The following is a 22,453-nucleotide window of genomic DNA, read 5'->3' on the forward strand; positions in this document are numbered from 1 at the left end:
ACAGCAGATCAGATCAGTCCTGCTGTCATGAAGACCAAGGAGCTACCTTTGGAACTTTGAGATGAAGTTGTTAGGAGGAAAAAAAACTGGAGAAGGTTATAAAAAGATTGGCAAAGTTTTGAACCTTCCTAGGAGCACCGTTAAATCCCATTGTAACTAAATAGAAAAAACATGGCAAAACCCAGACACTACTAAGATCAGGCCCTCCTACCAAATTGAGCAACCGGACAAGAATGGTGATTGTCAGAAAAGTGACCAAAAGTGGCCAGCTCCAACACTGACAGAGTTGCAGAGCTTTTTGGCTGAAATGGGAGAAACTGCAGACACAAACAATCTCTTGTAATACAATACTTTTGTAAATGAGAAATGTAAATCTTTCATTTTGAAAAACAAATGTTCTTGAATAAAAAATATTTTTGATTCATAAATGTGTTGAATTTAGTGTTCTTAAAACGAGGAAAAAATGTTAAAATGTGGAGGTGTAATGGGAACAAAATGCAACAAAATTCCACTGGGTGAATACTTTCTGAAGGCACTGTATATACACTCATCTACTGTGATAAGACCCTGCTGACACTACCCTGACTCAGGTAATTCACACACACAAAAACACAAGACAAAAGGCATTTTAAGGTCAAGCAGGATTTAACACAACAGAGTGTAGAAGAAGCTACACCACTCCATAACCCTGCTTCACAACAACTAACACTCATCTTCTAACTCTGCTGGTATTCTCAAGCTAACCCTGTCAGCCTGTTGAAGGTGTAACTGACAGGTATCACATGATGCACAGTTTATATGCACATCCTATTCACTCCCGGAAAGATACCAGTGTGCAGCATTAATGTATCAGCTACTACCAGAAATATTTGTTTATGGATAATGTCATAATGCATTTATTTTACATTGTTAGAGAGTGAGACTGCAGGGAGGAATAAAGATTTCATGATACTATTACTGTTACACCTGTAGCGGCAAGGCTTATTAAAATACAGGAATTAAGTTTTGCGCTCTCTTGCCAGTGAGGCCCCATCTCTCTCTTCATCTCTGTGGTGCAGCCACAGATAAGCTATTCATGCAGGCTGATTTAAGGTTTCTTTGATAAGGGACAGCTCCCAAATGGGGATGCACTTAGCTAAGCCTGGCTATCATGATCAATGGTCATCCATTGGCGCCTATCTGTCTAGGGAGTGCTAGATGGACATCTGGACTGCATTCCTAAGTGTCAGGGGTGAGTTACTCACATCTCACCTTGATCAACCAATCAGGAACTGGTAGGGCCGAGTAACCCACGTGGGTCTCTGATGCCCATTAAACTTTCAGCCAATGAACGACCTGAAGTTCCTCCAGGTAAAAACAGGCAACACAGAGGGCCTGAAGAAGAATTCCAAAAAGAACAATTCCAGGGGTGTGAATGATTCCAGGACAGGACGGCCCGCAGGCCAGAACAGTTGGGAAGTGCAGGACATTCTCGCAGCACGCCTCCTGACCATCCTGAGACTCAGCCAGGACCACCATGTAACGGCCAGTGTGTCCGAGTGCCAGAACTTTCCTTGTTCTAAGAGTCTAGAGCGGAGGTTGCCAGCGCGTAACCAGAGGATCCACCCGAGGTTAGCACCAGCAGCAGGCCTCGTGAACAGGTCGGAACTGTGGACAGCTGAATCAGTATTCAGAACTAGCGTTTCATCAGGAACGAACCGTTCTTCTTCCTGACCAGCTGGGACCCACAGTCAGTTTTCTCCTGTGCACAAACTTTGCTAGTTAAAGCCAACACTAACTAGCCGGTCTTCAGAGAGCAGCGCAGCAGGAATCTCTCCAGCCGCACCGAGCACCGCTTGGCACCTAGCCAGAGAGCACGGATTGGACAGCAACAAGCCTGCAACTGTTTCTTTGTCCGGGGGAGATCTGAATCCCCAGAGATTGGATGAGTATTCAACTTCACTGCATTACTGCTCGAGAATTCAATTGTTATCCCAACCAGTTGATATCAATTTAATTCCTAAGAGTTATGTACTTGTTTTGAGTATCTAATGTAGAAGTTGTAACCAAGTTCATTCAAGAAACGGTCTAAATGAATGATATACTGAATGTATGTCCTCTTGATATGTGTAACTCTTTGTAACTGAATGAATATATACCTTTTGTTTTCTGCTTACCCTCACGATAAGATCTGTTAGATTTACATGCACCTTCTATGTATTAATAAATGTATTTTAGTGTATTAGTACCTGTGTGTGTGCGTTGTTTGAGTTATACCGCATGGTTGGATTCTAAGGCCATTAAAAGAATCATTTTGCGATTTACTGCCACAATTAATTATTGTCCCAGTAAATGCCCAAACCCCTACAGAACTGGTGCCTCATGAGAGCACACTACAACAGCATTCTGACCTTTTTTTTATTTGGTAGCTAGTACTGAATTGATCCCAGGATGTCATCCATTTGTTTCCTGAAAGAAAACTATCCCACCACCCTTTGTGTGAGCTACTGTCTCCCATGCTCATTTTTAAATGTACTTCCCTGTGGTTTCCATTTGTGAAACAACTTGGATATTTAGCTTGTTCCATGCTCCCACATCCCTTTGTGTAAAGGAGTGCCTCCCTTCCTGACTGGAGGACCTCATCTAGCTGTCTTGAATGAAGTCAGGGTATCGGCTTCAACACTATCACTGGGCAGCATGTTCCACACACCTACAGCTGCTTTCGTAAAGAAGCCAATTTGAAATTCACTTGTGCCCTCTAGTGTACTAGTACAGTGTACAGTAACACTTTGTTATTTATGAGGGTTAGGTGCCTTGAGGTCTCCTCAGATGGTGAATTTTCAAACATGGAACTTAATGCCTTGCGGGAAAATATGTGTGGTTCCACAGTTCACAAAACCATAATTATTTTTGTTATAACTATATCAGAAATAAGTGATATTAGTTATTAGTATTTTTAAAGAAAATTAGTACTGAAAACTTCAGAAAAGCATTCCGTCCTCCCTATAATTCTAATTATTGTATGTGCAAACTAATAAGATCACTGCTATATAACAGATTACCATGTACTGGACTAAGTTTTTCTTTTCATTGTTGTGTGCATTTTCTTTCCTTTTAGATCTTATTTTTATTATTGTTAAAAAATGCAGCACTATCGTCTTGTAATGACGTTTATTACCTCACAGGAATAACTGACAGGAAAGTAAATTGAAATTGATAGTTTAGGGATTCATGGAAGATATTTGTTTTAATAATATTTCTTTTATCTGGCAACACAACACTGAGTCGCGCACAGGCACTGCTCTGGTAACAGGTCCACATACAAGCCACTTCTTACGCTTTCCTGAAGGAAACTGAACAACTGAAGCATTACCCAGGATGCACTGCTCCAGAATCATGTTAAGTCATGTTAATGCAGTTGTGCCTTATAACATTGTAAAACCTTATAACACTTTTGTGCAAAGAAGCGAAATCATGAATATTGAACACGGTTTTACTACAGAAAGTTGGCTGTTAGTAGCTTAGAGTTTAATGAATAAACCGCCTTTTCTAATTTTCTGAATTTTAATTTTCTGCCAGGAACTGAAATTAGTACTGGGTCCATCTCCAGGAATTGTGTGTGCCCTACCAGTTGGATTCAGTAAGGTGGTTACTCTAAGGAAACTGTACTTGAATATTACCATACAAGAGGAAGACGCTATATTAGGTAATATCAGATTAATCCATCCATCCATTTTCTAAAGTGCTTTATACAGTACAGGGTCATGAGGAAGCCAGAGCCTATCTAGCAAGTAACAGGGGTAAGTCAGGATACACCCTGGATGGGATGCCAGCCCACTGCAGAGCAGACAGATACAAACATACATGCACACTCAGATCAGGGTCTGTTCACCTACCAGCACTGCCAGTGGAATGTGGGAGGAAACCCACATGAGCACAGGGAAAACATGCAAACTCCATGCAGACAGCACTGAAATTGAACCCAGGGCCACTGCGCTACAAGGCTAACCCTAACCCTGAACTGGAATAAGTGGTTAGAAAAAGGGTGGATGGATGAGTCAGACTAACAAAGATCTATTGGAATGAATGGCTACTCCTGACCAAGACTGGGAAGCAGTTTTTAGGTGATCAAAACATGATTCCAGAAATATTGTGCCAGAGCAAACAAATATGGGTGTTTGGACTGCATTTTCTTCTAAAACATCAAACCATTTTATCTTTAAAAACACTTAACATGACCGAACAGATGTGTTCCTTGGAGCAATACGAATGCAAAAAATATTGCTGCATGAATCTAAATATCTGCCTTAACTGCATTCCATCTTAAATTTCCAAACTTATTTATGTAATCAACTACAAATTTCCCTTTATAAATGCGATAGTGTGTGACAAGTAGAAGCTACATTAATGCTTACAAATAACCAAAATGTAAGTCTTACAAAAGTACTGATGGAAAGTTAAAGGACGAAGGAATAGAGCGCACTTTGGGAGTTGTCACAGCATTGTTTGAAAAGGCACAAGCAGATAAATTAAGAATACCAATACCAAAATGAATCAAGGTAAGGACAATGCTGAGGTCAAATCAATATACAGTAATTATTATTGGGAAAACTCCTACTGTATTATTGCAATGTGATTGCACTGCCCTTCTTGGTGAAAGAACCAGAGGCTGTGGTTTTCAGGAGGAGTGACCAGTCATCGTCTGCACCAGTAACAGTATGAAGCTGCTGATGGGTGGTTTTTGTTTTTTTGTTTCTGTTTCAGCGTGGCTTTTCACACATTTCCCACTCTTGTCCAGCTTTGTATTGGAAAGTGACTCCTGTCCTGCATTGGAAGGCATCATCAGCCCCCTGCCTTGCGCTAGCCTGCAGGAGCTCAGACTGGGCTGCATAGCGTTCACCGGTTCTCAGCTGAGCTCTTTTGGTGAGCCGTTTCCTTCTGCCAATGAGTCTGTGCCATGTTCTGATGGATCATATTCCAGATTGTTGTTCTAGCAGTTCTTATCCACACCAACGGGTTTTAAAGAGTTTATCAAAACTAGTAACCCTGGCCTAGACTTTTTCACATATTACTGACAAAATAATGTCAAAATAACAAAAGTCTACAGCTCATCCCAAATCAATTAGAAATCTAAGACAGAATGTAACTTGCATGAGTAGTTCACTGCTTTTGCTATGAAACACTTGAATCCAGGGCATTACCCTCAACAACATGCCTGGGTATCTTGTTCTGCACTCTCATAGTTTCCTTCTGTCCTCTTTGGTTCACATTTCACTGTTCATTCTGAAGATGTCCAGCCAGTGTTTCTATCTCATTTTCATTTGAAATTACTGTTTAGAGTGTCTGACCATTTGTTTTTCACTTGGAGGACGTATTTTACAGTGTGTGAATAAAAGTAAAATAAATTGTGATTCTAGGTTTATTTCCCTTGCACAACCTTTTCACAGATCAAACTGTACAGAAGGTATTCTATTTCTGGACATAATAGAAGAGAAAATGTAAGAGGTCTTTTATCAAGTAAACAATCACTCTAACAGTTGTAGTTGTGATCTCTGCTAATTGTAATGTTTTGTTTTTTTTCTCAGTTGCACAGCTTGGAAGATTCACAAATCTGAAAGTGCTGAAGCTGTGTAATGAAGTGTTTGAAACTGTGGAAGTAACGCCAGCTTTCGGTAGGTGGAAACTAACTTCTAAAAAGCCAGGCACTTCTCACTGAGTTATTGAAGCTTTCATGTGAACGACTCGTCTTATTGACAATGTGACTGTAACATATTTATGATTTGATCAAAAGTTCTTTGAGTTTTTTAATATAGGCGAAATGATTGTTTGCTCTGCAATTCAGCTCCAATTTCTTTGGGATGTTGGGCATGATTGTGTTGACCTAAAACCAATTAGCTTGCTCTGTCCATGGGTGGCACGGTGGCTCCCTGGGGTGTATTGCTGGGACATTGGCATTGCCTGTCATTGCATTAGCAGTTCTGGAGCCCTGGGTTTAATTCCGGTCCTGGGTTCTGTCTGTGGGGAGTTTGCATGTTCTCTCCGATTTAGTGTGGGTTTCTTTCAGATGCTCTGGTCTCCTCCCACAGTCCTCCCACAGTGGTAGGTTATATAGGTATGTGCACATCTAGATACATCCAGGATGTATCTGCCAGGCACGTGTTTCTTGCTGGGATAGACGCCAGCTGCCATGCAGCTCTGTACTGGATAACATGGCTAGAAAATGGATGGATGAATTTGGTTGACAGAATTATCAGTTTTTTCAAATACATTGCATAGATATTGTATTGTATGTGTGTCTATAAAACATTAAAATATCTACAGCTGGCATCTATATGTGCCCTGTGATGGAAAACCAAATGATGAAAACATTTGACTGTCCATTGGACTTGCTGTAACAGTCTTTAAACACAGGCTAATGCAGAGAAACAGACATGCACAAATACAGGCATAAGGCTCAGAAACAGGACTGTTTATTTATAGTGCAGGGAAATAAAAAACAAACTCCAAAGGAATAATCTAGCTCCTTTTCAGTCTCTCACTATCAGGAGTGGGCAGCTAAGCTAATTGCCAGCCTTAACTGAACAACTCTTAACTCCAGTCTCTCTCTCTCTGTGACTCTTCACAAAAAACATGTGACTTTTGGTAGCTTGAGCTTCCTTCTTTGTGATCTGACACCTGACCAATAATCTTCCACCAGCAGGTCTTGTGACAGCGGGCAGCAGCTCACACCCCACAGCATTCTGGGAAATGCGGTCCAGACAAGAACCTCAAGTTTGTCTTGACTCACTCCCCTCTTGCACATATTTGTACAGTATGTATAGTAAAGAGACTGAATGTCCTGAAGGGATAGGCTGAGGAGGATAGGATAGAGCTGAGTAAATAAGTGCTGCTAATTATCTGTGTTCTCACCTTGTGCACTGCAGAAACTTAAAAACCTTGAAGTCTTGCATCTGCCGTTTGGAAAAGGCATTAAAAAGGCAGCTGAGATGATTATTAAAGTTTGTCAAACTGCCGTGCTTGAGGTCCCTTCGAATGCACTCCTGTTTGAAAGATGACAGTCTTGTCACATTTGGTAAGTTGTACAGAGATCCTTTATGTTTAGAATAGATCTAGAACAGAATAAGTGCTTGTTATGACAAGTCTACTGTATGATTTTCAAATGGTGTAAAAATAAGAACTAAATCAAACCTGTCAGTGCTGGGGCCCTGGGTTCAGTTCCTAAGATGCTATCTGTGTGGCGTTTGTATGTTCTCTCTGTGTTGATGTGGGCTTCCACCCACATGCTGGTAGGTTAATTAACCCTGCTGTTTGTGAGTGTGTGTTCGTCTGCCCTGTAATGGACTGGTGTGCCATCCAGGGTGTATCCTGCCCTATGCCTGTTACTTGCTGGGATAGGCTCCAGCTCCCCTCCGACCCCGTGTGGGATATCCTGGTTAAAATAAAATAGAGCTTTTTCTAATTTTTTATAAGCTGCATGCCAGAATTGTTATCCTATTAAGTTAGGACTGTGTTGTAAGAAAACAGTAGTTCTATTTCTAACAATAGTGCATTTCATTTTTCAATGCAATTGAAGTTTTTTTTATTAGATATATATATAAACTTAGTAGCATTAGTATTCTCAAAAAATAATATTGTTTAAACCTATCTATCAGGAAAACATTATCTTGGTTGATACTACTGTTTTGAAACGTTCCTGGAAATGACATCCAAATGAATTAAAATGCTTGATTAGCTGTCCTTACCTACAGCTGTGATACCACAACTGTATTCAGCCTATGGGAGGAGCGGTGGCTCTGTGGCTAAGGGACTTTGCCTCTGGCTGGAAGGTTGCTGGTCCAAATCCCGCGGCCGGCAGAGGAATCCTACTCTGTTGGGGCCCTGAGCAAGGCCCTTGACCCCAACTGCTCCAGAGGCGCTGTACAATGGCTGACCCTGGGCTCTGACCCCAAGATTCTCTCTGTCTGTCTGTCTCATGGAAGGCAAGCTGTGGTATGCGAAAAGACAAATTCCTAATGCAAGAAATTGTATATGGCTAATAAAGTGATCTTATGTTATCTTATTCCATGTAATAAATAAATATAAATATTTTTTTTAGCAAAGGCAACTCAAAATGGCCATTTCCTTGGACTTCATAAACTCATTATAGATCACAGCATCAACACCACAGAAAGAGGTTGGCAGGAATTATTCCACTGTCTGGGGCGCCTGAGTAACCTGGTGAAGGTGGACATCTCCAGACCCGTGTCTCATCTGCTGAAACCTTCTTCCTGCCTGGTCGTCGCCTGTGTAAGGGCCATCGCGCATCTCCCTAGAATCCAGCATGTTCTTCTGCCGGGCTGGCTAGATAGATAGATACTTTATTGATCCCGTGAGGGAAATTGCTGGACGAAATGGACTGGAAGCTGTTCGAAGACACGAAGAAGAGGCATCCTCAGTCACGACACATTTGTTTGACCTACAAGATCCACGTTCAGCCAAAGATTGTAGAAAGCGTTTGAACTTTAGTTGGCAACACGTACCACAACTTAAACAACAGAAATCAATCCCCGTTCGACCATCGCTTTCGGACGCTGTTGGCACCCGGTGAAGTACAGGTGTACTTGAAATGAAATGAGATGTGTACTTGTACTAATTAACTGCTGTCACTGTGTTTTTCTATTATTGGAAAATAAGACTGCAAAACCTGAGACCTCTAAATATATTCATATTAATTATATTTACATTTCCCTGTGCAAGGTCTGAAACAACTCCTTAAGCCTTGCAATCTAACACTGTTCTTGTATCTTATGTGGAAATAGAAAGGGCAAAAGGGTCATGATCTGTTTTGTAACCAAATGTATTCTGTAAAAGGATGTGATGAACTGTCTCCGGTCATTCGTCCTGCTCTCCTAATATGGACTAGCTGTAGATTGCTGTAATAGCTCTCACTATGTTGTTGTTACCGAGGGACTGTTGTTCGCTGTAATCTGGTATCCCATGACACCAGTTAACTGAGGCTCACACAAGCACATCACCAGTTGGGTCATCTGTCATTCCAACATCCCAACGACTGGAGTTACTTGTGGGAAGTAACTGGTGAGAAGGAGCCCCAATTGGAAATGGCTTCACCCAGAGGTTGAATGAATATTCAAGTGCTTGTGAAGGGCAGGGTCTTTATTAACAGCGGTTCATCTCTGATATCCACAAAATGTGTCCTCTTAGACATTTCCGAAGGTGTGTGTCCAATGTTGTACACTGGGCCAAGGAAATGTCGGGGAATGACGATGCCTAAATAAAGGAATTTCTTTTATTTTGTAACTGACCGCACCGCCTAGCAGTTTGAGAGGGTCCCAGGACTCTCTGGGGAAAGCAGGGATATTGGGGATTTGGGGGTACAGAGAATTAAGTTGTGGTGGCAAATGTAAGGGTACGTTCAAGGAAAGAACCTTCTACGTCTTTTTAAAAGTGATTATTCATGATAGTTCGTAGGAACACTGCCCCTTCTCTGTCCTGTGGCTGTGGTCCAGTAATATACAGCCAGAGTGCTGATAGTCTTGCAGATGGAAGAGGAGGTTCATCCTGTTGATATCAAGGCGGTGTAGGACTGCACACGTCATAGTGACTGTGCAGCTCCTACTGGACTGGTCCGCAGAGCAAGTCAGAGGCGAGCAACACGCTGTTCTGAATTTCCTAAGACTCATTCCCAAGGTCAGAGGAGCAGCACTGAGCTGAAATGACCTGAAAAGATCTGTTACAGAAGTCTCTGAAGTTTATCTTTTTAGAGCTGCAAATACAATTAATTTGCAAATATAATTTCTGTTTTACTTATAAGTCAAAAATGCTACAGAGGAGAGACCTCTGTAACTACAGTGAACTAAAATGACCTGAAACAATCTGCTCCTCTGACTTTGTGAGTGAGTGAGTGAGAGAAGTGAGAGTGTTCAGAACTGTCTTAAATAATGACTTTTAAAAAGAGGACATGTCCTTACACTGGCCTACAAACGTTATACTCGGAATCCCCAAATCCTATCCCTTTTCACTCTCAAAAGTGTAGAGTACCATCCTAATGAAAATTTCAACAAATCTATTAAATTAACAGCCAGAGGGGCCAGATCGCATTTAAGACATACACTGAATTTAAATATGTATTTAATTTTTGTTCTTGTTGCTCCCCAGGAATTCTGAAAATTCACTATTGCATATTAAGGCTCTACATCTATTAGCTGAAATATCGAATCTTATAGACATTAAAATACATTGTTAAATTGCACTGATTAATAAACAAGAATTAATTAAACTTCACTGTGTATATTTCTGGTGTGTCTTTATAGCAATTTTAGGGAAATATTACAATAAAATTCAAGCGACTGATGCAAGTTCATTTCTGACTGAGGATATTATTTCCACTATATTCAGGAACGTTCTAATATCATCTGGTGTTCTGCTTAGTCACCTACTGCACCAACGACTACAGGGCAGCAGCTGTTACAGTGGATTCCTTACAAATGAGGGACCTCTCGCATCCTCATAACCTCATCATCAGAAAGTTGTGAGTTTCGGGGCAGGGCCACTTCCTCTCTTGCTCTTTTCAGACACTTGCGGCAACTGTTCTCTCATAACCACGTCTGGAACGTGTGACCTTTACATGGGGGAGAAGCAATGCCGCATCCCTTTCCTGAAGAACATTCACATTCAGAAATAAGTCAAGAAATTTGCCATTACTTTCTTTCGCGCTGCTGTCAGGCTGCCCATGTTGCCCAAAGAAAGATTCACTCGGCGTCAACATGACAGAACAGCGATCCTTTCAAAACAATGTTCCACACTCCGTAAGCAAGAACTTCAGTGTTTGCAGTCACCCGATATGCCGATGGTCAAAGGAGCGCAAAACACGAAGCGTCAAAAGACAAGATGAGTTGATGGAAAGAGCATTGTATTGATGAGCACAAAAGTTCAGCTTGTACAATAGGCAATGAAGGTCCCGGCGTTGTCATCGCACTTGAAAGGACTGCCTTGCAGACTAAGGGCAGTGGGAGGTTGCTGTTTTGAGACGGGGGCATTGGGATGGTGGGCCGAGATCTATTCTTCTTAAGGAATTCTTCATCGTGAAAGATTGGTCCACAGGTCATCTAAAGAACTCACAATTGTTTTGGACTCAGGGAATCACGTGCTACTGAAGGGAGTGAAGTGCTGAAACACATGACATGCCCCCTTGATCTCACATGCACAATTCTGCTGCAACATGCACAGCTACCGTCCACACCAGGCAGTGGGGCTTCAGCAGAATTTGCTACGCCACCTGCAAATACACATCCAGCTGCACACATATACATGGCCTCTCTGGCCTTTTCAGGATCTCAAAAAAAAGCATAGCGTGGTTTTCCTGCAACCTGATTGACCGCATCTCTCTCAGAATGTGCCCCGCTGCATTCATTGCTGAAGCAGGATGGAGGCTAACGGACATGCCAGAACAGTGAGGTTCAGCGATCTCTCTGTCTATGGACACTTCTGTAGCAGCAAGGCGTATTTAAAATACAGGAATTAAGTTTGCTGCTCCCTTGCCAGTCCCTCTCTCCCTCATCTCAGTGCAGCTGGATACAGAGAGGCCATTCCATCTGGTTCACATTTAAGGTGTTTTTCTAGCTGATAGAGTTTCCTGATAAGGAACAGCTCCCAGGGCTGAGATTCACCAGCCACCCTAATAAATGGTCATCTCTGGCACCTTACTGTCTGGGAGATTCCATGGGAGAGTCTCATCCCAAGGTTTACAACCCTAAGGACAGAGGTCATTGTTACTCATCCTCCACCTCAATCAGCCAATCAGGAACTGGTAGGGCAGGGTAACCCCACATGGGTCTCGAATGCCCGCGGAACTTTTAGCCACTGAACTACCGTAGGTTAGCCCAGCTGACAGCCTCGTGAACCACCGGTACTCCACCGCCAAAGCTTGCCTGATCAACGAGTGAACTACGGTCGGAACTGTCGACAGCTGAATCTCAGGATTCAGGGCTAGCGCTACATCGGGAACGAACTGGTCTTCTTCCCATCTAAAGAGTGTGACTGGCTTGGACCCGCAGTCACTTTCCATGTGCACAAGCTCTGCTAGTTTCAGCCAACACTAACTAGCCGGTCTTCAAAGAGCATCAGCAGCGCATCGCAACAGGAATCTCTCCCTCCTCTCCTTCTCGCCAGCCGCACCGGCCACTGCCTGGCACCGAGCCAGAGAGTGCCGATTGCACACAGCAACAGCCTGCCACTACTTCTTTTGTCCGCGGGAGATCTGAATCCACACAGATCGGATGAGTATTCAACATTCTGCATTACAGCTCGAGAATTCAATTGTTACCTCAACCACAATTGATATCAATCTAATACCTATGAGTGATGTACTTGCTTTTGAGTATCTAGTGTAGAAGTTGTAATCCCAGTTCATTTACGAAACAGTCTAAATGAATGGTATACGGAATGTATGTCCCTCTTGGTTTGGAACTCTTCATGATTTAATATATACCTTTTGTATTCTGCTAACCCACACTCTTAAGATCTGTTATGTTTATATGCACATTTTATGTATTAATAAGTGTATTAGTATCTGTGTGTGCGTTAATGAGTTAACTCACAAGGTCGGTTTTCTAATAGCCATCAAAGAATCATTTTGTGACTTACTGCTACAATTAATAATTGTCCCAGTAAATACACAAAACCCCTACACATTCATGGAAACCAATATTTACCTGCTAATCCAGAATGCAGCAGAGAACAGTTGGACAGAAGGTTAGTATTTGTCGATACTGCATCACAGAAGTCAGTCTCTTCCCCCTCATTATGCAGGCTGACTTGTTGAACGATGAACTGTCCTCCAGTGACTGTCAGCTGCAATCACTGACTCAGACATGGTGTTGATCCATTGATGGCACTTTGGCTGATTTGGTTAACATGCTTTCCTCTTAAAACAGGAGATGCTGAGTTCAAATCCCAGCAGTGCTTGTCTTACAAAATGAATCACTATGGATGATTACGTACAGCTTGATTTTGTTTAACGCAAGTTTTCATTTTCTTTCTGGAACAACTTGCTTTTCATGAAATTCATACAGCTTGTGAAAGATGAAATACAAATCTTGCCTTGTATATCGCAGGCTGGTAAGAAAAAAGCATTATTTTCTTTTTTTAAGCTTGCAAATGGAGAAAAGGGACACATGTGAGTCTCTGTTAATTGAAAGGTTAGTGGTTTGAGCCCACCCAGAAATGCACTTCTCATTATTGCAATGTAAACCTCATCTCTACTTATTCGGATTTCTTAGCAAAACCTTAACCCACTTGATATTTGCAAGACATGTGAATGTTTTTGTTAAACAATTAAGTACGTAAGTCAATATCACTGGGAATGGCCAATAATGACCAACATTCAAGGACATCATATTCAGCCAAGGACTGAACGGCTGGCAGAAGAATTCATTTATGCTCTTGATGCATCCTTAGTTAGAATATTTAAAATTAAATTACAACACAGATTTGTTGGAGAACTTGACAAGCAAAAAAGATAGTTGGACAGCATGATTATGTTAGGACTGTACATTTGTATTTCAATACTTTTGTATATTTATCTTAATTTTAATATACATGTAACCATAAGTGCTGTTCTATGTAAATAAATTTTGTTGTATTTTATCATATTTTAGCTGAGGGCACAAGGGGGTATATTATACCTTTCGAAACTTCCAAGACAACTACAGTATAACAGAGGCTCATACTTTAATATAATTTGCTTTAAAAGAAAACCACAATTTGTACGATATCATCCCTCAATATCGACGTTCAAATGAAGGATTTAAAGAAGCAACAGCGATAGGAGAGTACATTGATTTTGGACCAGTGTTTGCATCTGAACAATCCTTCCTCCTGGAAAGAAGAAAAAACAGGTATGTTTTGAGTCTCATGATGATGCTCTTCTGGATAAAAAAAAACAGTGCGAATTTGTTTCGGATGTATTTTGGATAAAATTATAACTGTCATCGAAGAGAACTTTGATCAGTTGAATGCAGTTGAAACTTTTGACATTTTATATGATGACAGGACGTACATTTAGGACTCAGTACCGATAACGCTGCTACTATTGATGGAGTAGAAATAAGTGTATTGGCAATTTTATCTGAGGCAAGAAGTACTAGAACACCTCCTATAAAAATGTTAGGATTCAGAGCAAGAAATATTTTTCCACTTCACCCAATGGTATTGCATTAACGAGGCTGAAGCTGGCTTCTTATTCGCCAGCTTCTTCTTCTGCCTTAAATGCTGCTGCTGTGATGTTATGCCGCCTTTCGCCTGTAGATGGCTCTTTACAGTAATTTTTAAAAGTACTAATCGGGATGGATTACTGTATTTATCCTCAGTAAATGGGAATATGTAAGTAGTGACTATCCAAATAACATTTTTGTGTGAAACACATTTCAGAAAATTGTAAACCAATTTTCAAAACTCACAGTAACACAAACACAATAAGTAAATAAGACAAAACAGAAGTTCACAGGCACTTTCTGCATATTTACCACGACCTTGCCTTCTGACCATAAAAAGTCTTAAAATCTTGCATTTTACAAGAACTTTTTAATATAAATGGGACGTCTAGAACATGGCATATGAGAATATATGGTTAACCGAGGATGAGCAACGGGTGATGGCACTTTCTGCTTCTTGCTATAAACCTACCCCCTGGTTATAAAAACATCTAAAAATTCTGACACTGAGGTGTGAGAGACAATGGAACAGACTATCAAAATCCTGAACTTTAGGAAATTTTACTGTGCTATTTTTTTAAATATGACCCTGTGAACCTGGCATGTCCCTCCTTCCTCATTACCAAAACATCTCAATGTTCCGACACTATGTACATTGGTAATTACAACACTTCACTGTTGCATTTCTGAGTTGTGACATTGTGAACATGGCATGTTAAAGTATATAGACAATCTAGATCAGAACAGGCTAAATGCAATTCATAGTGATTTATCACTTTCTTACTTTCTAAATGAAAAAAAAAAAATTCAGTGATTATGACACTTCGGTATGACATAAAATATGCTTCAATGACAGAATAAATAATCATGGAAAAAATACCCACAGTGGACATTCATATTTGTGATTATAGGAAATTTAAATATCAGGTGAGTAGCTGCGTCAGCATGCGTATGCTGCAAAGGAACAAGTAAAGGGTTATTCCATGCTGAAAAGAGAAGAAAGGAAACACAACTTGTTGGCCGTGGAGCCTTCTTCAGGTGTGAGAAAGACAGGGCAGTAAGCAAAGATAATTTTCTTTTTATCTTTGCTTACTGCAGTTTATCTTTGATGACAACATCAAAGACATTAAGTATTTTTTACCGCTAACAGCTCAACATCATCTTCCTTTTATATCTAACCTCATCAGATCTCTCAACTCCCAACTCTTCCAGTTTCTCACTTCAGAGAAGGATAAAAAACTCAATCATCCTCTACAGAGAAAAACCATCAACACCCCTGCCACCTCCACCAATCCTAACCTTGTTGTTACTATACCCTCTGACCTTTCCCTTTCACCCCTTTGCATCCTCAGCTAACATATTTTAATATTACAACACAATTACAATAGATTGTATTTATGTTTAAAATTAAGGTAAATATGTCAAAATATCAAAATCCAACTGCACAGTGCTAACGTAACAATGCTAGTCAAGTTCTCAAACAAATCTGCATTGTATTTTTAAAATATTTCAGCAGAGGATGTGACGGGAGTATAAATGATTCGACGATCATTTTTCTTGTGAGAATATGGTTTTCTGGGGAGTTGCGATGTTGGGCATTATTGGACATTTTTGACACGTGTTGAACACTCGCATTTCCTACAAATATTAAAATGGCTATGGTTTCGCTGAGAAATCCAATTGACCTATGCGAAGACAATATTTACATCGCCAAAGAAGCCCTTCCCCGGGTGGCGTCGAACCACCAACCTTTTGATTAATAGCCGAACGCGCTAACCGATTGCGCCACAGAGACTAACTGCTGGACATTTTTTCTCGAATCACAAGTTTCCGGTTAAAAAAAATCTCTTACCATTCTTTTTGCCAGCCGGTAATATTTCTTCTGCACTGATAACCAAGAATTGAATTTCATTTTTCGCAAGCTGTGTGAATTTCATCAAAAACAAGTTTTCCAGAAAGGAAATGAACACATGCATTTAACGAAATCAAGCCCTTTGTGAGTGACCAAAATGGTACGTTCTGTACTACAAGATAGGAAAAAATACACAGCTGGGATTTGAACCTAGGTTCTTTTGTTTAATAAAAAGGCGCTTTAACCAACTAAGCTATGGTGACAGGACAGCTGTTTCCTTTTACAGCCACTTGGACACACCGCTCTGAGACATCTGCGTTCAGTAAGCGCTGAACCTGCTCTCAGAGCAAATTGCCTCTTTTACAGATGCAGCCATTCAAAGTGCGCGTCACAGACACGTACCGCAGGTGACGTCGCTCAGTATGACGCAAGATGACGCGTGGCACCGCAGTACGTGATTGGTTGACCGACAGGGGCACTCGTGGTCCGTTGGTCTGTCGTAGAAAGACTTACAGTAAAAACGTCTTTGCTGTGCCCGTTGTAGATATTGAATTTTACCACTGAAGGGAAATCTTAGTAGCTGAGCATAAAAAGAATAGGAGCATACTGTAACGCGTGTGAAGGCCATAAACGATATTAATTTTGGAACATAAACATACAGTATATACTGTAGCTGGTCTTGGTACTTTAAAGAAAAAAATACACACCAGTATTCCATTTCTCCCTAAACATTTTAAGCTTTGAAGTCTTTAACATGATACCGGAGTCAACAAGCATACTTTTAGAATTTGATTAAAAGGGAATATAATATGGAATCGCGTATCTAAAGAATTTAATAACGGTATTCGTGTGCTGCGACAGGGCTGTGTAGGGCTTTTTCGCCTGCCTGTTCATGCGAGCTGTCTTCTAGCCGACTGGTCTAGGTGCGTGACTAGCAACTGGGAGGTTGTGTGATCGAATCCAGCTGGTGCCGGACTTTTCTTTTAACAAACATTTCTTCGAAAAAATAGAATAGCGATATTATGGACAATAAATTGACTTTTATATTTCAAAATATCGCAACATGAACGATATTTGCGATATTTTGAACATATCTTCCCTTCTGACAGCGGTTCCTCCTTCTATTGTGTGTGTGTGTGCAACAGAGTAAATTTTTATAGAGAAATGGAGGCTGGACAGTATGCGTTACAATATAAACATTTATATTGATTTAAATCGTGTTCTGATTTAAATCGCAAACGCGTGTTTAATTATGTGTTTTTTAATCATAATCAGGCTAATGCATTTCTACATTTTCTGTATGAACCAGCTTAGAGGTTCATACAGAAAGACAGCTTGTGTTTAAATTGAGTGTAAGGTAATTTATGCTTCTAAAGTCATGGTCAGCATTTATTATTGTACTGTGCTGTAAACTTTTTCTGTGCCTAGTCACATTATTTTATAGCGTTTTTATTGCGTTATTAAATCCGGTGGCGCTGTGTGTTAGAGTAGTTTCCTGACTCCCTTGTCACATGGTCTGTGATTGAATCCCATAGAACTATGACTTTATTTTTTAACAAACATTTCTTTGAAAAAATGAAACGTTTCCCTTGGTCAGAGATTAAATAAAACCTCACTCGCACCAAACAAATTTATATTTCTAAATATCACAAAATACGTTCATTGTCTTCCAATCGAGTCGAGTTGACATTGGAAGCCTGCCACACCCGGACTGTTAAACCAACGCATTAGCACGTCAAAGCCCATCGAGGGTATTGAGCCAGTATTGCCTTTAGTATTCCCCCCTCTCCCCTCAATTCAATTCAATTCAAGGTGTTTTATTTGCATGACAGATGGGTACAAGCAGTGTTGGGTATGTATATTGTAACGCTTACGGCAGACAGGCACTGTGTAAGAGCCGGCGCACCAGAGCAGCGCACCGAGGGAGCGTCTGCATTTCTAACTTAGTTTTTAAAATTAGTCAAGCAATATGAAGCATCTCCTTTTACTTAGTGCCTGAGCATAAAAAGAATAGGAGCATACTGCAACGCGTGTGAAGTCCATAAACGATATTAATTTTGGAACTTAAACATACAGTATATGGCTGGTCTCGGTACTTTAAAGAAAACATACACACCAGTATTCCATTTCTCCTAAACATTTTAAGCATCGAAGTCTTTAACTAACGCGATACCGGAGTCAACAAGCATACTTTTAGAATTTGATTAAAAGGGAATATAATATGGAATCGCGTATCTCAAGAAATTAATAACGATATAATTATATTCATGTTGCAAAAGAACTGCAACGGACATAAAAACTCCCTTGCTTTTAACAGAGCGTTCCATAATTTCTAACTACGAAAATGCCAGGTGAAAGGATTTGTAAACATATTTTGTTAAAGCAAGTCAGAACCCATTCAGAGCCTACATTACATTTTAGCGTTTCATTCTGAGCAGAAGACCCTCACACCTGAAGAAGGGGGAGGTGTTTTTCGCTGGAAATCTCGCCTGCTTCTACTTTACAACCGGAGTGCTGGCTGTGACGAATTAAACCGGTATTACAGGTTACAATCACAGACCATGTGACATGGGAGTCAGGAAACTAACACAGCGCCACCAGATTTGATAACGCTATGAAAACGCTATAAAATAATGTGACTAGGCACAGAACAAGTTTACAGCACAGTACAAAAATGCTGACCATGACTTTAGAAGCATAAATTGCCTTACACTCAATTTAAACACAAGCTGTCTTTAGCCCTCTAAGGTGGTTCATACAGAAATGTAGAGATCCAGGCTCAGAACACACAGCTTCATTAGCGAATACATATGCAGGACAACTAGAGAAGACGTTTTACAGAGGATGGATTTTTAGAAACATCCCATCAGTGACATCACTGAAGTCAACTCCTAGGTACTGTAACTGTCGTGTGGATAGTTTCACAAGAATCAGACAAAGGTTTAAGCATCGCTTGTTCTAGATAAAACTGCAAAAAAAAAACAACAACCCATAATGTACTTCTTTGCGGCTCTGTTTGCCCAAATCATATATTCACAACGTGAAATCTAGAAAATAATATTACGTAACCAAAATCCGCAATATGGAAACAGAACCTGTGTAATTGTTGATAGATGATGTACTCGTAACATTTTTTCAAGACGAACTACAACATTTAAAAAATGACTTGTATGTACTTGATATCTCTAATCAATCCACGGGTCCCAGCACGAAACGAAAGTAAAACGCATACCGTTTCGCGCTTCTTATTAGTTGCTCAAAAGTAATTTGACCGTATGAAATGCATAATATAAACCTAGAAACATATACGTGAGTAGTACTTAAGCACTGTAGTATCGGTGTTAAGACATACCTCTCAAATACTGTAAATCAAGTTAAAAATATCTCAAGATTCTGGTCATAATGAAACCATGTTTCGTGTATGTTTTCTTTAAAGTACCGAGACCAGCCATATACTGTATGTTTATGTTCCAAAATTAATATCGTTTATGGCCTTCACACGCGTTGCAGTATGCTCCTATTGTTTTTATGCTCAGCTACTAAGATTTCCCTTCAGTGGTAAAATTAGATATGAATATTCAATACTTAAACGGGCACAGTTAAGACATTAAATATACATATACATACTGTATACAGTACAGTTTGCATACGGTAATATGTTTATGTCCCTAAATCAATCTCTTTTATGAGCATGTGAAAGGCATGGTGAATCACTGTACTTTGCATGATTGGAAAAAAATGCGTGATTGCGAAATGCTGTGGCGTTACTTTTACAAAGACGGTCAATGAAAAAAAGAATGTGGACCAGGGCAATACTTTGAGTTTACAGCTTGTCCAAGGTCATTTATTATTAATACTATTATTAATATCTTCGTTAAAGACTTTGATGGCTACAGCTCAAACATGAGAGGTTGAGCTTTATTAGCTCCACCTTGCGGAAATTCCGGATACTATTATTTTGCTAGCGGTATTTACCGGTAACTCGCGGTATTTACCGGTAGCTTGCGGTAGACTGCGTACAGCGTACCGGAAAATAATGCGGTATCGCCCGCGCATTTTGAATGGCTGCATCTGTACATACAGTAGCAGCCCCGACACTGAGAAACGAAGAGAACTGGCTTTTATCTGGCATTTTTCATGTCCAATGGGTTTGACATCTCCCAAGGGCGACAGAGTTCTTTTGCAACACTATTTCTTCCTCTTTTTTCTTTCTGTACGCTTTGATAAAAACGAGAAATCGTGCAAGGGAAAAATGTATTTTTTTTTTCATAGAGAAAACGTGCACCAGGAAATGTTGTGTTGAGAAGAAGTGATTTAACATGATACGTGACCTAATTTATCGGAGCAAATGCTCACCCAGCAAGGTCTGGAGAGGTTGGAGAGTCTGGTGGATGTGATAATTATACGGTGTTGTGGAAGAAAGTCTTTCTTTGAATTCTCAATCAATCGGAATTTCAGTGCGAAACATAAACCCTTTGTCTGATTTAATGAGATGATATTTTAAAACATAAAAAATCAGAAAACACGTTTCTCACTTTGAAATTTTAGACGTGGCGGTGTATTACTAGCAGCGGCGCTGAGCACACTATGGGGGAATTCAGGTTATGTGAAATACCAGCGGTTTAATAAATAACGCAGCTGATTTCGGATCATAAGATTATAGGTTCGACTTCTACCTGACTCGTGTACATTTTATTCAAGCTCCTCAGTAATAGATGTCTATTATGTAATGAACCGCACCTGAAAGCAAACGTTGGGTCTGTTTCCTTTGTTTTCCAGCATGAAATAGCAAATCGTTACAAAAAGCACCTGCTAATGTCCAATAGCGTTTTTTTTTTCAAATTACATTTTCAGGCTTCAGACACTATTTAATAAAAGAAAAGTGTCCGAAACTCCCTAACTTTCAGGTTTGCTTGAACCTGTATTTTTTAAAAAGAAAGTTACCTGAAACTTCCGGGATTCCATTCTATGATGTAGCTGTCTCTAAAGTTAGACGTGATGTTTAGCAGATGTGAACGGTGCCTTTTCTCGTGTTCAAGGCTGTTCGCTGTGTGAGCTCCACACTGCGTGTCCTGTACTGCTCTATTTTGTTTAGATCATCTATGTGGTGTTCAGATAGAACTCAACTGCATGGTGTTCAGGACTAGCAGAACCTGAAAAACTAACAGCTGACTTCGACGTGATTTGAACACGCAGCCTTTTGAACTGGAGTCAGACGCGCTACCGTTGCGCCACGAGGTCGCGGTCATCAGCGTCTTTGAATTCCTCAAAGGAGACAAATCAGCCTCACAAAAAAAAATCTCCTGTGAAGAGCGCTGCTCTTCCGAAGAGAGTCTCTTCTTCCCAGACAACATTTTATTCTTCCTGCGCAGCTCTTGTGCAGGTGTTGTTCTCAATTACAGATCCAGGAACACTGATTTGTTTTCCTATTTTTTTTTAAATTAAGTACCCCATAGTGCAACGGTAGCACGTCTGACTCTAAATCCCCAAGTTCATTTTCAAGGTATATCGGAGTCAACTGATACTGATCAGGTTCTGCTGCTACTGAACCCGCAGTCTTCACCTTAAAGTTCAGTTCCTCAAGCCTTCTGACCTTCTATGTCCATCCCTTCTCGTCAAAACTCGTATTTTCACAGGGTACCCTTCAGAAATCGCAGTATAGAATGAAAAAACTCCAGTAGCTCTCGGCCGCTGTTGGTGATTTTCCTTTAAAAATAAATGAATCTCTGGAAATTTTACGGAGTGTATCACTTTCACTGAGACCGAGAAGTGTTAAGCTGTACATGAGTCTTTGTGGTTCGGTTGTTAACCAAAAGGGTGGTGGTTTGAGCCCTCCCAGGGACGCTATGAGCCTTTTAAGGTACAAAGCAGTCTCACTTTATCTCCACGGCCGGTCTTGTACCGCAATCAAATACAGAGCCCGTAGGAGGCAGTAAGCTCGCATATATAGCTCACTGTGTATATAATGAAAAAGCAGAGGTTGGTTTCTCATCTGCGCGTTACAGAGCCTTACGCAACTCGTACTGTACCAACAGCTAGAGTTTGGTCCCTGCACGGGCTATTAGTTGAAAGGCCATTGTAAATGACGTGTAAGAGATTTATAGATAGATACTTTATTGATCCCGTGAGGGAAATTAATAAAGCTTATCCAGCTGGCTTTTATGTTTCACACTAAATTGCGATCTTGAAACCAAAATAATTAGAAATATGGAACACAACCGTTGTTCCCCAAAAAGGAAAGCTGTTTAACACTGACGTCACTCCTTTTTATTTAACCCAGATTGTGAAGACAACTCTGCCCTATCAAAGGAAAATGTTGCACAAAAGTTGGAAAGCACACTCTGAATCCATCTGTACTGTATATTTGATTTCCGCGATCCGTTCAAGGCTGCTTGGTGCTTCGCAAGCAAGT

At 40.5% G+C, this 22,453-nt stretch overlaps 1 non-coding gene across 1 annotated transcript; it reads right to left on the bottom strand.

Annotated features, from left to right (window-relative positions):
* Window positions 1–21,210: 21,210 nt before the first annotated feature.
* trnaw-cca (transfer RNA tryptophan (anticodon CCA)) lies at window positions 21,211–21,282 on the bottom strand. The gene has a single exon. It is a non-coding gene; the product is annotated as a tRNA-Trp (tRNA).
* Window positions 21,283–22,453: the final 1,171 nt, after the last annotated feature.

The sequence above is a fragment of the Atractosteus spatula genome (assembly GCF_055471065.1).
Source record: "Atractosteus spatula isolate fAtrSpa1 chromosome 10 unlocalized genomic scaffold, fAtrSpa1.hap1 SUPER_10_unloc_14, whole genome shotgun sequence".
Classification (NCBI taxonomy): domain Eukaryota; kingdom Metazoa; phylum Chordata; class Actinopteri; order Semionotiformes; family Lepisosteidae; genus Atractosteus; species Atractosteus spatula.